This window comes from Heterodontus francisci, chromosome 10, assembly GCF_036365525.1.
Source record: "Heterodontus francisci isolate sHetFra1 chromosome 10, sHetFra1.hap1, whole genome shotgun sequence".
NCBI lineage: Eukaryota > Metazoa > Chordata > Chondrichthyes > Heterodontiformes > Heterodontidae > Heterodontus > Heterodontus francisci.
The window spans coordinates 56,023,042-56,041,530 of NC_090380.1; positions in this window are offsets into that span (position 1 = coordinate 56,023,042).

An 18,489-nucleotide genomic window follows, 5' to 3' on the forward strand; every position below is an offset into this window, starting at 1 on the left:
TAATAGAGTCATAGAGTTATACAGCACAGAAACAGGCCCAACGTGTCCGTGCCGGCCATAATGGAGCCCAGTATTGTACACAATGCTTTTGTCTTTGAACATTTTATGTAGGCTGATCATTACTTTTTAGCTTTTATATTCTATAACTCTTGTAATTAAAACCCAAAATTTTATTAGCCTTTTCTGCAGCCTTGTCAAGCTGAGGTGCTGCCTTTAATGTCCTGTGAATTTGTATTCCGAACTACCACTGCTTTTCCACTGCACTGAACTTACTTTCATTCAGTGCATAATAACTGTTTTTTGTTCTTTTACAAAAATATATCACCTCCAACTTATCGGCATTAAAGTTAATCTGCCATTTTAATCCCCTTTTCCTGTCATATCAGTAACCAATTTGCAAGTTTATTTGGTCTACTAAAGAATGAACTGTACCTCCTATTTTTGGTAACATCTATAAATGTTGGCACCACTCCCTCTAGGTTTATATCCAAATTATTAACATGCACAGTGAACAGAAGTGGCCCCAGAACTGAACCCTGTGGGACACCACTACTCACTTCCAACCAATTGATGACCTCATTTTATGTGTTTTCCAAATAATTATGTGATGACACAATTTGGATACAATGCACTGCACAAATTCATTGTGATGGAAACAATATCAGGTTCATTCCCCTTCTCTGTCTTGAATGCACTTGAAGCTAAGAATTTCTAGCTTTCTATGTTTCAACACATCGGGCTGGATTTTACATTAGGAGGACAGGAGCTGGCCACCGACGTAAAAGTTGGTGGCAAACCCGCTTCTGCCTAGCTGGGGATCTCTCCCGCATTTTACGGGTCCCCAGGCTTTAATTGTTCTGAGGCGGGACTTCCACCCGCCTGAGGGAGGAAGTCCCGCCTCATCGAGCTGCCGGGCAATCAGCGAGCTGGCAGCTCTTAGTCCCAGCAGCGCCACCGGGAACGGTGGCCACTGCTGGGACTGCAGCCCAGCCGAGGACATGGAGCCAGGAGTCCAGTTAAGTTTGGGTTGCCTCGCCGGGGGTAATCGGGCGAGCCCCGGTGAGGCAAGGGTGGTCGTTTGGGGGGAAGGACGTAGTTTTGGGTCGTGGGGGTGGTTGGGGAAACGGGGGCGGCCCTCAATTTGGGCACCCTGTGTCCAATTGTCAGGGCCCGCCTCCAGGGCGCGGAGAGGCTGCCAGCTTTTCCCGGGTGGCCTTTCCCGGCTCCAGGACGCCCGCTTGCCCGTAAAATCCACACGGAGGCGGGCGAATGCCCTTAAGTGGCCATGAATTGGCAACAAGGGCCTTGATTGGCCTGGGGCAGGTGGCCTGTTTTTCGCCTCCCTCCCCCCACCCTACGATAAGTGGGGCGGAGGCAGGAGCGGGTCGGGAAGGCTTCCCGGAGCCTCCCGCTCCATTTACATAACCCCCAACCCCCGCCACCATCCGGCTCGTGGCATAAAATTCCGGCCATCAACTTCCAACTTTGTAAAATGGTAATGACAGCAAAATGGTGGAAATGTGAAAGAATTACATTGCCTCAGTATTTATCAAAGAGACTAGCATGGTGGATGTGACATTAGAGGAGGAGATGAAAAAGACATTTAAGATAAAGGAGGAGATAATTGATAAACTAATCAAATTTAGAAAGGATAAAACCCTCAGTCTGGATGGATTGCATCCATGCATGTTAAAATAAGTCAGGGAAGAGATAGCAGAAGCACTATTACATAAATGTAAAAATTAATTAGAAAATGGAATAGTGCCAGAGGACGAATAAACAGCTAATGTGATTCCTATATTAAAAAAGAGAGATCGAACATGTCCAGGGAGCTCTTAACCAATTAGCTCAACATTGGTGGTAGGAAAGATAATGGAATCCTTACTCAAAGATATAATAGAAAAACATCTAGAAACTGAAAACATAATGGAGTAGTCAGTACAGAATTTAAAAGGGAAGGTCATGCTTGACTAACTTTAATGAATTCTTTGAAGAGGTTACAAAGAATAGAGTAGGATAATGCAGTAGATGTAATATATTTGGATTTTTAAAAGACCTTCGATAAGGCACCACATAGTGGACTCAGGACTAATATCAGAACGTTTGATGTCAGGAAACAAGTAACAGAATGGATAGCAAGCTGGCTACAAAACAAACAGGGAGGAGGGGGTAAAGATGGTCATGTAGACTGGCAAAAAGTGGGAAGTGGTGTTTCAACAGGATCAGTGCTGGGACTTGGGAATTGGAAGTACAATTTCAAAATTTGAAGACAACACCAAATGGAGGGTGGGATGGGGTGGTGCTGGGGTAAGACATTAATAAAGTTGCATAATTGGTGTGCAGTTAACAATGACATTCAATATAAATAAGTGTGATGCTATACATTTCAGTAGGGAGAATACGGAGGCTACATACTCCCTGGAAAACAAGTGTCTAATTGGGTTAGAGCAGCAAAGGAATCTGGGAGTACAGATACACAAATCACTAAAAGTAGCAACACAGGTTAATAAGGCCATTTAAAAAAAAAAAGAAACAAAGCACTGGAGTAGTAGGGTGTTATGGTCAAGTGAGAAGGGGACGAAGGGTTTCCCTCTTTACCCTCTCCTTGTTTGACCACAACAGGCTTAACTTTTTCTGAAAGTTCTTTCTTTCAGCAATAACCTGCTCACTGATGCTCAGTTTGGGTTCTGCCAGGGCCACTCCGCTCCTGACCTTATTACAGTCTTGGTCCAAACATGGACAAAAGAGCTGAACTCCAGAGGTGAGGTGAGAGTGACTGCACTTGACATCAAGGCAGCATTTGACTGAGTATGGCATCAAAGAGCCCGAGCAAGGAGTCAATGGGAATCAGATGAAAAGCTCTGTGCTGGTTGGAGTCATATCTAGTACAAAGGAAGATGGTTGTGGTTGTTGAAGATCAATCATTTCAGTCCCAGGATATTACTGCAGGAGTTCCTCAGGGTAGTGTCCTAGGCCCGACTATTTTCAGCTGCTTCATCAATGACTTACCTTCCATCATAAGGTCAGAAGTGGGGATGTTCGCTGATGATTGCACAATGCTCAGTATCATTCACGACTCCTCAGATACTGAAGCAGCCAGTGTCCATATTCAGCAAGACCTGGACAACATCTAGGTTTGGGCTGATAAGTGGCAAGTAATATTCACACCACACAAGTGCCAGGTATTGACCATCTCAAACAGGAGAGAATCTAACCATAGCCCCTTGACATTCAATGGCATTACTATCACTGAATCCCCCACTATCAACATCCTGGGGGTTGCCATGTACAAGAAACTGAACAGGACCAGCACATAAATGTTGTGGCTACAAGAGCAGGTCAGAGGCTGAGAAATCTGCGGTGAAGAACTCACCTCCTGACCCACCATCTACAAGGCACAAGTCAGGCGTCCACCTGTCTGGATGGGTGCAGCTCCAACAACACTCAAGAAACTCGACACTATCCAGGACAAAGCAGTCTGCTTAATTGGCACCCCCTTCCACCACCTTCAACATTCACTCCCTTCACCATCGATGCACAGTGGCAGCAGTGTGTACCATCTACAAGATGCACTGCAACAACACACCAAGGCTCCTTCGACAGCACCTTCCAAACCCATGGCCTCTACCACCTAGAAGGACAAGGGCAGCAGATGCACCACCTGCAAGTTCCCTTCAAAGCCATGACTTGGAACTATATCATCTCTCCTTCACTATCGCTGGGTCAAAATCCTGGAACTCCCTTCCTAACAGCATTGTTGGTGTACCTACGCCCAAAGACTGCAATGGTTCGAGAAGGCATCTCACCACCACCTTCTCAAGCGCAATTAGGGATGGACAATAAATGCTGGTCTGGCCAGCGATGCTCACATCCCCTGAACGAATAAAAAAAATAAAAAGAGTAAAGTGGATGTACTGGCCAATTCAGTCGGTGTTTGTTTACTTACGTGCTATTATCATAACACAAACCAAATGGAGTTAACAAAGAAAGAGATTAACTTTATTGTACCTAAACTGAACTAATAAAAAAAATCAACATCGCACCAACTTTCACTCACAGACACACTCTGGAGGTTTACACACACAAATAGGTTACAGAGTGGGGAATGATTGAGTTAGAGTCCATTAAAAAGGTATACAATCTATGGGGTTTGGTGATTCGGCCAGCTTCTAGCTGAATTCAGTGGTCCTGAGGCTTTTAATTTGAAGAGGTAGATGACAGGTTCTGTGAGTCTATTGGAGATAGCGATGCGGATGATTTCCTCCAAAGGAGTTTCGGATTGTAGCTGGTGTATGCCAAGGTGGTCAGTCAACAAGCAGGATTTGAAAGCTTGCAAGCTGGAATGGAGAGGGAGAGAGAGACTCCCACTTAGGATCTGCTCATGTCAGAGTCCAGTTGCTTCTCCTCTGCTGCAGAGAAAAACACCAGTTTAAAACCACAGATGGGAGGGACTTGTCACATGACAGTCATTCAGTGATTCAGTGATTCAAACATAGCAATTAGCTGTATTTCTCTGCTTGCTGAGAGAACAAGTCATTCCATTAAACTTCCTGGGCCTTGGTTCTTGCTGAGGACTGAGCAGACGTTTCACCTCTCTCCTCACAGTTCTTTGCAATGTAGGATACAGTGTAGAAAACTAGGTAATCACCTTAAGCTGCCAGCAGTCATCCTGTTTTAAATGAAAACAAGAAAAGCTGGAAATACTCACCAAGCCTGGCAGCATCTGTGGAGAGAGAAGCAAAGTTCTGATGAAGGGTCACTGACCTGAAACGTTAACTCTGCTTCTCTCTACACAGATGCTGCCAGACCTGCTGAGTAGTTCCAGCATTTCTTGTTTTTATTTCAGTTTACAGCATCTGCAGTATTTTGCTTTTATCCTGTTTTAAATGTGCTTTCTAAATTTCTTCAATAAAAATAAATTCAGATCTCTAGTCAGTGGACTAAAAATTATCATTGGCGTAACAAGGGGATGTCATATCAAAGTAGGGGAGTCTTGCTACAACTGTACAGGGAATTGGTGAGACCGCACCTGGAGTACTGTGTTCAGTTTTGGTCTCCTTCCTTAAGGAGGTATATACTTGCATTGGAAGCAGTTCAGAAAAGGATCACTAGGCTGATTCCTGAGATGAAAGGGTTGTCTTATGAGGAAAGTTTAAGCAGGTTTGGCCTATACTCATTGGAGTTCAGAAGAATACATAGAATTGAAAAGCAGAGAAATTGTGTTAAACTTGTACTGAACCTTCCAGATGAGAGTTCATTAAGTTATGAACTGATCAAAAACGCTATTCTCAGGGCATATGAATTAGTACCCGAAGCCTACTGCCAAAAGATTAGAACCCTCAAAAAGCAAACTAATCAAACTTATCTGGGGTTTGAAAGAAATAAGTAGCTGGCTTTTGACCAGTGGTTGAGGGCTCATGAGACTCTTAGAGAAGTAATTCTGTTTCCCATTCTCAATACAGACCCATGTAGAGAAGCAGCGGGGTCAGGGAGCCCAGCAAACAGCCGTTCTGGCCGATGAGTTTGCTCTAATTTATAAGTTGGTTTCCCAAGCGATAACCTTTCCTAATCACCCCTACACAGCTGAAAAGGACAAAGGATGGGAAGGTGATATCTGCCCAGGCAGTCCTGGAAGAGAAAGGAAAGCAGGAGACACAAGGAGGCCCTCCTCCAGCCAAAAAGGAAGGTGCTGTTAGCAAGAGTGAGACTCTGAGACCTGTGTACTTCCATTGTAGTAAGGCAGGGCATTTAAAAGCTGACTGCTGGAAGCTAAAGGGAAAACCGGTAGGGTTAATCAGGGCACACCCACTCAATGCAGATGGAGACCAGATGGAAAGCACAGAACAAGCTGTGGCTTCTACTGCAAGAAGAGTGCAACCCAGGAAGCTTACTACAGCCAATGCAGGAAAAGTTAATAAGATTCCTGAAACTTATCAGGGTTTTGTGTCTGATGGGGAAAGTAACCCCATACCCCTTGAGTGGGGCCAGCAAGCCCATAGTGATTCTCAGGGACACCGGGGCCACTCGATCCCTTTTTACTGGGAAAAGGCCTGACCTTTCCCCCAGGGAGTGCAGTGAACACCAAAATGGTGCTGAATAGTATTGGAGGGCAGTGTATGCCTGTACCTGTACACCGGGTGCACCTGGAGTGCGACCTAGTTTCAGGACCGGTGACCATAGGGATTGTCCCTAGTTTGCCTGTGGACGGGGTTGACGTGCTCCTAGGTAATGATCTGGCGGGGGTGAAGGTGGTAGCCCCCCAAGTAGTGAAAGAAAGACCGCAGGAGGTCAGAGAGACAGGGCAGTGGCAGAAGGCGGACCCCTGCAGTTTCCCTGAATGTGTAGTGGATCAGGCCATGATCAAACCAGCTCCCCAATGAGAGACTGCATTGGCACTGCAGGCAGATGACCATGATGTCTGCCTATCCCAGAGTTTCTTCGGAAAGTTAGAAGACCCAGGGAGTGAATTAAATGGTTTCGCCCTAGCTGAGGCTCAGCGAGCTGACCCAGTATTGTGAGAATTAGCACAGGCTGCCCAATCTGAAAGTGAAGCAGAAGGACTGCGACTATTTAAAGAATAAGGCACTGATGAGGAAATGGAGTTCTCCTCACAGACCTGAGGGCAAGGAGTGAACAGTAGTTCACCACTTAACTGGTGCCACAGAGCAACCAGGGAGAAATATTAAGGGCCCACGAGACGACAGTGGCTGTACATGCCGGTATATGAAAGACCAAAGCTCGCATAAGACAGCAGTTTGACTGGCCAAAACTCCACAGAGATGTGGTGGAGTACTGCAGGAGTTGCCACATGTGCCAGGTTGAGTGGAAACCCCAACCTACAGTGCACCCCTGAGTCCGGTACCGGTGTTAGAAGGACCCTCCAGCCGAGTGCTGGTGAACTGTAAGGGATTTTCGCCAAGAGCAAAAGAGGTCAGGCAGGCGCATGGCTGGCAAAAGTTTAGAAAGAGGGGAAAAAGTGACCAAATGGGCAGGTAAACCCCTACGGTCCGGTCAGCCAACCCCGAAAAATGTGAAAAGTTAGACCCCACGTCCTCCTATGTATATGCAGACTCTAGAAGCATCCCACTGAGTTGCTAACAGCATTTACAGGAACCTGCAGAGACAAAGAGAGACCTCTAAGGGGCACAGAAACGGTGAGGGTGATGCATCACCTAGTCGAAGTATCACAGGAGAGTGCAGTCAAGTCTGCACAAATACCTGCAGGTAGGGGTGGCCCAGAGAACAAAGGGGAGATTAACAAAAAATCCTTCTACCCTCACAGTCAGGAAAAGGGATGCGCCCATCCACTGAAGTCAAATGTCTTTGCATGACTCAGTGAGTTCAGGATAGACCTGCCCACTATTAACTCTCCTGAAAAAAAAAAATGCCCTCAACAGGAACAAAAACCCTAGGCAATCATGGCAATGGGCAAACTGACGAAAAGCTTCCCCAAAGAACAACATGGCTACTATGTTGCCAAAAAAAGGGGAATTAAAGCAGTAGTGGAACTCAGAAAAGGCAATTTTAATCAGTTTTAAGATGGATGAATGAATGGAAATGAATGAGAGAAATGCATGGTTTATCTTTCTGTATCTGATATTTCTCTCAAACCTTGTAATGAAATGTGCTGTTTTTCTTCAAATCGCATTTCATTCCCCTGGGTGTGAAGGTGTCATGCAGGCCCCCACCTGCCAAGAATGAGGCACACATTATTTCACCACATGAAGATTAAAACTTAAAATTGCTGCTGGGAAGAAGAGGGCCTATCACAAGGAATTGCCAGGCCCCTCACCAGGAAGACCTTTTTTGCATACTAGCAGACAGTGTTGCTTCCCTGCTTCCCCAATACACAGAAGACCTGGTCAAACCAGTTTAGTCACATGACTAACTGGTGGTTGGAGCTTTTTGAATTGGAACTTGCACAGAGTTTTAAAATGTAGACAGCTCTTTGCTCCTGGACTGAGAACACCTCTCTCTTGTCTGCTCCCATCTCTTTCTCATGGAACTGAAGACCTATTGAAGACACGTGAACCCCCAAGAGAGAAAAGTCTCCTACAGTGAACGAGGTTTAAGAACACTCAGCCCCAGCAAAAAGCAAGACTCCCTACAAAACTACTACAATGAGCTCAAAGCACAGTAACAAGAAACTCTTCTGATATTGCCTCAAGCCTCTCTACTTTTTGTTTTCTACTCTTTTCTGTCTCTATTTGCATGTGGGTATTGCGTATGCATGCTAACATGGGGCATGGCGTGTATCCGTAGGTGTCAACCAAATTAGAGTTTAAGTTTTAATAAATTTCACTTTTCTTCTTTAAACCCAAGAAGGCCTGTTTGTGCTCATTTCTTTGCCTTATCATTGGAAAGTGGTGAGCAAGGATTCATCAAGGGGGAGCTCAAAACACAGTGTGTTTAAAAATTAAATCCTGTTGCAATAAAACCAGATAAAGGCTGAAAGAGACCCCGAGACCTCATTCTCACCTGGTTGTATCACTACATATTATAAAAAAGATATAGAGACACTGGAGAAGGTGCAAAAAAGATTTAACAGAATTATACCAGAACTGAGGAGATTATACCTATCAGGAAAGATTGAACAGGCTGGGGCTCTTTTCTCTATAAAAGATTGAGGGATGACCTAATAGAGGTCTTTAAGATTGTGAAAGGGTCTGTTAGGGTAGATGTAGAAAATATGTTTCAACTGGTGGGGCAGACCACAACTTGGGACCATAAATATAAGATAGTCACTAGTAAATCTAATAGGGAATTCAAGAGAAACATCTTTACCCAGAGACTGATTCGAATGTGGAACTCGCTACCACAAAGAGTAGTTGATGTGACTAACATAAATGCATTTTAGGGAATGCTAGATAAATCCAACAAAAGAATGGAAAGAAATGTTAATGTGGTTAGATGAAGAGGTGTAGGAGGAGACTTTTGTGGAGCATAAATACCAGCATGGACCAGTTGAGCTGAATGGCCTCTTTCTTTGCTGTAATTACTATATAATCTCTTCAAAGCAGGTAGTGGAGGGTACATTTACTAATTCATCATGCTGCTCTATTTATAATTCTTGTAATACATTTTCCTCGCACACTTACTTCCCATTAAATGGATAAGGAAAAATCTACTGCCAGGTTCCACCTATCACGTCTTGTAACTTGATAATAAGGTGTGCATGTGAGCCAGGCGAATGAATAACCTATTGCTTTTCTCCCTTAGGATGGTTTTGCCTCCAATTATCAACTCCAGATGGTTAGGCCACAGCTGGAATATTGCGTAGAGTTCTGGTCACCACATTACAGGAAGGACATAGTTGCTCTGGAGAGAGTACAGAGGAGATTCACAAGAATGTTGCCAGGGCTTGAAAGTTGCAGCTAAGGAAGAAAGATTGGATAGGCTAGGATTGTTTTCCTCTGAACAGAGGAGGCTGAGGGGTGACATAATTGAGGTGTACAAAATTATGAGGGACCTAGATACAGTAGACAGGAGGGGCTGTTTCCGCTCGTGGAGAGGTCAGTTACCAGGGGGCACAGTTTTAAGGTGATTGGTAGAAGAATTGAAGGGGACATGAGGAAAAACATTTTCACCCAGAGGGTGGTGGTTGTCTGGAATTCACTGCCAGGAATGGTAGTGGAGACAGAAACCCTCAATTGTTTTAAAAGGTACCTGGACATGCACCTGAAGTGCTGTAACCTTCCAGGCTATGGACCAGGTGCTGGAAGGTGGAATTAGATTGGGTGGCTAGTTTTTTCAGCTGGCACGGACACGATGGGCTGAAAAGCCTCCTTCTGTGCCGTAATTTTTCTGTGGTTCTATCATTCGGTGTTATTGTCTGTCAATATGCTGAGCACTACTCCCCTAGTTTTGGTGTAATCATTTTTTCCCTCTTTAGTTTGAATTCTTGATGGTTGTCTCTTGTGAATACAATCGCTTCAACTTTGTTCTCTGCTGTACAGTTATCAAATGAAAAATCTAAGTTCAAATGCTTTACCATACATTTCTCTTGTACGATCAATTCATTCATATAGTATAAAATTCGATTTCACCATGGATGTTTTCCTGTTGCCTGGCACATATCAACTTTTTGATGTCAGCAATTGTCCTGCTGCAAACCATGGATAACAAGAAGTTTCGTTTCCAATGTGCTTTTATTAATTAAGAGATTTCTCTTTTTATTGGTAATCAAACCTATATAAATAGATCATTATAGGAAAGGTCCAATGCCATTGTACAGGGAAGTTTTCTTATTGGTTAAGCCTCTGAAAAGGTCCCCCTGAACAACACTTAAAGTTTATCACTTTATATAGCAGAATTAGTTAGGTGTTTGAATTTACATTTCGAGTAAATATAACTTATATGATTACTATTCGAAGTGGCAAGTTGTGCTTTAAGAAAGCACGGGCTGGAGATAGGGCTATAACACTCCAGCACCAAACTGCAAACCACATTCTTTGAAGAGAGCTCCCTCCTGGGAATGTATGATCACTGAACTTACTCTCAAAAGTTTTCTTTTTTTTTTGAGGGGGCCATTGGGCAGGGGTGGGGACCATTGGATTCAAAATGAACTGTGACAGACTTCACCAGTGATGCAACAATACCATTGCATCTCCAAATATGTTTTCATACATATTTGATGATATACCTTGCCAGATAACAATGCTCCTTTAATGGCTGTCAGCCACAGTGCTGTGAGGCTGTTTATTATAAAGAAGCTTTCTCTTCACCGTATACTATTTGGTAAGCTAGTTTTGTGCGTTTTTCAAATGCTTGATGTGGTGGCACAATTTGTATCGAAATGCACTGCATGCATTCATTATGATCGAATATTTGGTTGTTTTGCTGTTCTGTCTTCTGTTTCTTTAAAGCAGAGCACTTCTAGTTTTCTGTATTTCAGGAAAAGGCGACCAGTCTCTGATATAATCATCATTTTGCAAAACTAATCTTTCCAAAGCAGGTATTGTCTGCTATCAGTTAAATGGAAAACATCCACATTGAAATGTGTTCGAACTGTGTTGATGAAATGGAGGGGAAAAAAGAAAATTAATGCCAGCAATGAGATACATGAAGAATGGTCTGTCAATATAATTTTTTTTTTGAGTCTAGAGTCATTTTTTAAGCTTCATGCCTCACATTTGCATAACAGATAACACGCAGAGCAACAGGTATTTGGTTTGGTGTAACAAAAATACAGTTCTATTTCACAAGACTGTTTTGCAGCTTCACCAAACTTGTTCATAATTACTATGTTCTGCAATTTGAGGTTTTCAAAAGCATTCCTTTTGTAACTTATAAACTTTGAGATGAACTTATTCCATCGAGAGGCATCTTGATCACGATCAATCCCTTTTTTGGACCTGCTATTTTCTTTAAGAGGATAGAGGATGATGGATAGCTATCAATGAATTGGAAGTGAGTTCAGATGAGCAGCTGTCCTTTATCATCTGTACTGTAAAATTGGATTAATGACAGTTCACCAACAGATATTCAGTGTTATTTTAAAAACTGATAGATAATACCACGGATATCCATGTTGAATTTTGCAACATTTCTCTGCTTTTAGGCACTATTAGGCAACAAATTCTATGAGCTAAGGTTTGGCCTGGACTAGTCGACACAGGTCCACGAACACATCTTATTGCTGTACAGCAACTACATGCATTTCCATTTTTCACACCAAATGATTTTTGTTATTTCCCCTTTTATTATAGAACCACAGGCCTTTAAATTTCGATGGTTCACTTTATCAGTGCAGGAACAGAATTTCTATCTGCTCAAGCCTCAAAACAGAAGTCAAAAATCAAATCCTGGGGACAGGGATCAATTGTATATCCAGATGACTGCATCACAGCTGCATTTCAGCTCAGCCTGCTATCCCTGCTAAAAGGTGGAGCAGCCCCCAGGGAATCTGGCTGTACCAAAAAAAAATTGTGAAGGTATCGCTTCGAGCAGAGCCATTGTGCCTTATTCTAGTATGAGGTTTGGGCCTTCACTACCTCCAGATTTAGTTGTCGGTTTCATTGTATCTATTAGCAAGCACACTGGCAGGACTTCACGGGGGAGCTCAGGAACTCCCTAGATACTTCCTCTTCATCTGAGGGAAGGAGGGAGCTGGGGGGTGGATTTCCACCCACATGCCTCCTCCCCAACCAGGATTTAAAGGGGTATAGTAATTAGGATATCAACCCAGTCGTATCAGATTACTTCCCAAGATTTTGCCCGAACGCCCAGGTGGAAATCAGGCTATTTCCTCCACTACCCGTGACCGATTTTCTGAGAGAAGTATCTACTTAGTCCCATTCCCCAGAAATTTTCCCATGCTCTGTTAATTGTTTCTTTTTCAAATATTTATCTATTCCTCTTCAAAGGCTATTGTGGATTCTATTCCCTGTAGAACATTCCATGCCCCAGCAGCCCTCTGTGTGAAATAAAACTACTAATCTCTTTGGTGGTAATTGTAAATGTATCAACTCAGCAATAGGGAAATAGATTTTTTTCCCCCTATTTACTACATCAAAATCACTGTTTTAATTAAAATAACCCCTGTTTCTCTCATCTTTCCTCATTACAAAATCCTCTCATTTCTGGTAACATTTTAGTGAATCTATTCTGCACCCTTTACAGAAACTTGACTTCCTCCTAAAGTGTATACAATATTCTAATTCCAGTCTCACCAATGTGTCAGACTTAGAGATTTTGATCATTTATTTCTTCATGGGAGGAAAGGGGAATGAGTTATGTTTAACTGTTATGTTTTAAAACAGTGAATTTGTAGCGGTTCAAGGACCACAAAGGCTGCAGTCACGAGGCAGAGAAAGGTTTGATGTAGGATTGGGCAGCTTTCTTATTATTGATGACTGGGGCTGTAAGCAATTTGTTATCTCATCTCAGATGACATAAGAAAACCACACCTTATATGGGGGAGATGATTCTATTCATATGAGCCCAGTATGCTGAGAACATACTCTCAAAAGACGAGGTAGTCAGTTTGATTGAGAGACCTATTGGAAAACCTTGGAATGGGGAAAGTGGTCAAGGCACAGCTCTCCCCTTGCTCAAAATGCAGAGGAAGAAGAGAAAAAGAGAGACTTAGACAGTCAGTTGGGTTTTATGCAGGAGACTCAGGTGCAGGCCTAGTCCTACATCTGGAAGCTAAGGTACACATGGTCAGTTTTGCAATTAAAAGGGAAAACAAGGAAACAGGAAATGGGATTTTCTTCACTCATAACTCTGTATATTCAGTTGCTGTGCATAAAATAAAGCAGCATAATGATTGGCCTCAGGGCTCCTCTCACTAAAGTATACCTGTGTGTAAACTGTGGCGCGGAGTCAACTCCCCCTTGGTCCCTTTATTCCCTTCACCCACTTGATCCTGGCCGTCACATGGGACTAAATCCTCTTAATTCAGGCTCAGACTGGGTGTTTGGGATATCGGGGTTACATGAGAGCCACCCTCCATTTAATCCACCGGCTACGGTTAATGGCTTAGTACAAAGAGGAGGAAACTCAGCCCTTTCTTTAACTATCAATTTACTTTATTCATGTTGTTGTACAATGTAAGAATAAGGCTTATACACTTGGTTAGACAAAAGCATGCAACTCAAACTGGGTTATACAGTTAATAACAAAGCTAGCTAGAATCAATAAGCACACCCACTAGGTTCCTCTGACCTTTCTCTGACCTAGTAACAGAAAACAAAGGATAATACCCGAAAAAGGGGAGAGCTGACTCTGGCCAGGTATTCTGTTCTCTCCCTCTTTTACGTCGTCACTGCATTGCTCACGCAGGGTCTTCCACTTCCGCGATGGTTGGTCTCCGGAGTTTCTCGCTGGCTCTATGCCCGAGATTCTCCATACTTATTCTCTTTCTTATCTCTTCACAGCTGTGCTGTTTCTTTCCGGTTGGTTTCGGCTTGCTCACCTCATTCGTATCTTCTCCTTATTGGCCCAGGCCCAAAGACCCTGGTATCACACCATGTCCAAATAAGGCTCTATTCCTGTGATCTCTCTCCTTGTCTTGTCACATAAATTAATTAGTTCAAACTGGTTTTTACCAGCACAGGCCAGTGTCTGAGCTCCGGTTACTATCGTTCATGAACTATCCAGCAGTTTGTAACAGACTCTATACTTCTTGCAGCCCCTGGCCAACATGTGTATGTGCCTGCTGAAAGATTGAAGTGCATATGAGGGCACATACATACAAAAGACGCAATATCCAGTTCACGTTACAAGGCAGTTCCACTGTTGCAGCCCTTTGTAGCACTGTTGTACAATTAGCTATTGTGCAGTGCAGTCCTGAAAGAAAAATGTTGGAACTGTGCACGTGAGTGATTTATACCACTGCACCTTGGGAATATAGTTTTTATAGGGCTATAATAAAGCAGTTGAGCTTTGAGGGGAAATTGAAGAACTTGAGATTGGAGAAGAAAAGGCTCAGCAGATTTCATTCAAGTATTGCCAACTCTTAAGGGAATAGATAAGCTGAACATCAGTAGGTTGTTTGCAGTTGCCATAAGCCAGGAAGCATGGACCAAGAGGAAAGCTGCACAGACAGTTTACTGTTAACTACTTTACATCAGCGTGGATGTTGCAGTGAATTCTAGTGTTTTCAGCACCCCAGTCTGTGCAGGGGCTATCACAGTCCCCTATCGGCATGTCATTGTGGGCGGTGAACATATAAAATGGATTGTTTAGGGAGGCAGTAATTCGAGTGAAGACAGTTAAGGGAGGTTTGGACACATTTGAGGGAATGGATGATTGAGAATCATTAGTTTTTAAGACTGGCCAGATGAACTGTAGATCTACTCTGATGCTGTACTCGCCTTTTCTCCAGAATGATCATAGCTCAAAGTTAGCATTTCAGTCACCTTCGTGCCTTTGGATTTCTCATGGCCTGCTATTTAATTTGGGACTGATAGCAGTAAATATCTTTGCAGCTTACAAAAACAAACTCTTCATGGGGCTACTTCATCTTAATCTGTTCCTTTGGTTGTCAATTATTACAACTGATACGGGCGAGCACAGAATTGGGCGAAATCCTTGTATATTGGAGACAGTGAATATATTGCTCCAAAGTATCCTACATCTGCTGCCACCACCATCGGCATCACTAACTATGGATCTTGTTTTACTTTTTCTTTTCCACTTTCCCCGACCCCCACACAGGAAAGTTGGATGTTAGTGCAAGAAAAAAAAGCAGTGTGGCCCCTGCTGCTTTTAGCTGTGCATGAGGCATTTGCTCAGTTGAGTAATGTTGGTTGAGAAGCGCTTTAGTTTTAATGAATGGACCCCACATGGATGCTAGGACTCCACATTTCCGATATACAATATCATTCGCTCAGTCATTTCAGAGGGAATAATAGCTGATCTGTGATAAGATATGTAATCTGTTTCCCATAAAGAGGGAGAGTAAACAGAAGGTAGGTTGCTTGTTGGAACTGTGGGCCTGAATTTGCAGTGAAACAAGGGTGTTCACCGCTGAACAGTAAGTAAGAGAGATCTGTGAGAATTTCACCTCTATCTCCATGCAGTGGTACTGCAACTGATTGCAGCATTCACAGCATGGACCTGGAGCGATCTCCTCAGGCTGCCCAAGCAGCTTCTCACATTCAAGGATTTTCACAAGTACCTGACCGGAAAACCAAAAACATGAAAATAATTTTTTTTTTTTAACATAAAGCTAATGAAAGATATGGTCATACATATGGGGTGAAAGTAGAAGTTAAAATATTCTGAGAAAACTTTTAAAAACGATTTTAAAAACTTTGCTTAAAAATCTAGTAATCGTTTAATAGCACTCCTCGATTATAAAATTATTTTTTTTTTCAGGGTCGCTTCTGTTGTTCATATTTTATTCATCACATCATCGTTAAAAAACCCAGTTACACCTGATTGAACAAGGTGCAACTTTTTAAGGGATTTCAAAGGGCGGCTTGGGAGCGAGCAGTTGAAATTGATTTCAGTCATTGCCGGCTTTGGGAGGAGCCACTGAGTAACCAGTGTCAGAGTCCTGGGTGACAGACCACAACTTCTGTTAATTTTTGCATACCTGCTTTTCTGAAGTTGAGGTCATTTTCAGAGGGGTAGAGATGGCAAACGGCAATAATTTGCCTTCAACCACCCCCTCCCATCCCCCACAAAATCTGGTCCTGCGGGTCACCTTGCTTTCCAGTGAAATATAAATATATGCCGCTGTGAAATAAATGTTTCACAGATATGTTAAAATTTAAAGACGAGCACTGTGATCTAAAAGAATGTTTAACCTCCCTTATCTCTAAAAAGCAATATTCGTAAATATGTACCTCAAATACGTGAAATCTAAAAATTTGTCCCCCACAGGAACCTAAAACTATTAACTCTCTCTCCCACTTCAGCTAGATATCTTTGTTGTCCACAATCATTGAAAAAACAAGTAAATTCTCCTCCAATCATGTGAGATAATCAGTGTCTGCTTTCCCAAACCAGTTAATTAACATTTGTCACTGCCATCACCAGGGAATCAAAATTAATCCATCTCTGCCTCACTCCCCACCCACCTCAGTTACTTCAAACTAATTCATTTCTGTATTGTCCTCCCCGGGCACTTAAGAACAAAGGATATCCAGGAACAATGTTTGATAAGCCATTGATGTCATTGTGAGGTTCAAGTGAGAGTAAAGCTTCTTTAGTAATTGTTATTTTATATGTAGAATGGTGAATTCCTATGTGACCAACCATTTGAAAGAAAAACAGCATTATTCTACATTACAATTTGGTCTACTGTAAGTTCCATCATCATTTTATGTCATAATATGATATAATATGAAGTCCCATGCCATTTTAAATGACAAGTCTGGTATTATATGGGGTTCATGTCATTTTCTGTCATCATCCAAAAGCAGTAGCAGAAAAGGACTAACACCTGGGGGTGGTTTAAAAAAATTATTGACAATTATTAAGACACCGTTGGATGGGTGTCATATTTGAGTCATAGGAACACAGCTGTGGAATTCAGATGATCCAGTTTCTCAACCTTCACTATTATAGTTCAGATCTGAACTAATTGGTTAAGAAGCTAATTATATTGCCAGCTGATCCTCTATGGCATTGCTCATGCACTAAAATTAAACTCATTATTCCTTTGATTCAGTTTACTCAAACTGATTCCCACTCTAGGCAAGGGGCCTGACTTTACAAGGCCCTAAACATTCAATTTAGTTAATGTTTCAGTCATTACTTAAATGTTAAATGTATATTGCTGCTTTAATTTAGTTAATTTCTCAGTTACAGTTTTTAAAGTGTCAGTTATTTCAACTTGGGAAAACCCCTTAGTTGGTGTGGAAATGTAATAGCTCGCTTCAGTGTTCTGGAATATGATGCGAAGCATGCAATGAATAATACCAGATGGTGGAGGGGATAGTGGGGGGACTTGCTTTTGCTACTAAATAGAAACATCATAAATGCATCCAAAAAATGTCTACTGCATTGCAACACAAAGCAATAAGTCCTGATTTTCCCTTCATTAACTTGTATTGAAGCAAATGAACAGTAATTAGGGATAGATGATATTTTTCCCAGAGGATTAAAAGAGACAAGGCAGGAGATTTGTGAGGCAATGATGGTCATTATGAGGCAGTTTATGAATACAGTGGAGGCACCAGTAGACTGGAAACTGTTCATTTTTAAAATTTAGGAGAAATCAGGTACAGGCTCCTCTGGACACATTTATGTTACTTCAATACAGTGGAAAACAATGGAATCAGTTATTAGGAGTACGTCAAAGGACTAATTGTGCAATAATAACTTAAGAAGCAGTCATTCTTGATTGTTTCAAAGAGAGACATTTCGTGTAGATGGTGTGGCTTCCAAAAGGCATTTTACAAAGTTCCACATGAAAGACTACTAGTTAAAATCAGAGCAGAGGGAACTCAGAGTAAGTCTTGGAAGTGGATACAAAATTGTCTGAAGGGTAGAAAAGAATGAGTACTTCTTAGAAGTGTTATGTGGGGATGGTGTAAAAATGCTGACTGGAGTGCACCAGGTATCATGTTGGAACCATAACTGTTTATAATTTACACCACAGCTTGTGGATCCCTCTTCCTCAGACCAGCTATATAAATACTGTGGCTAAAAGAGCAGTTCAGAATTTGGGAATTTTGCGGCGAGTAACTCACTCCCCAAAAGTCTGTCCACCATTTACAACACACAAGTCAGGAGCGTGATGGAATACTCTCCACATGCCTGGATGAGTACAGCTCCAACAACACTCAAGAAGCTCAACACCATCCAAGCTAAAGCTTGATCGGTACCCCATCCAGCATTTTAAACATTCACTCCCTCCACTACTGGCACACAGTGGCAGCAGTGTATATCATCTACAAGATGCGCTGCAGCAACACACCAAGCCTCCTTGGACAGTACCTTACAAACACACAACATCTACCACCTCTCAGAACAAAATCAGCAGATGCAAGGGAACACCATCACCTGCAAGTGTCCCTTCAAGTCACTCAT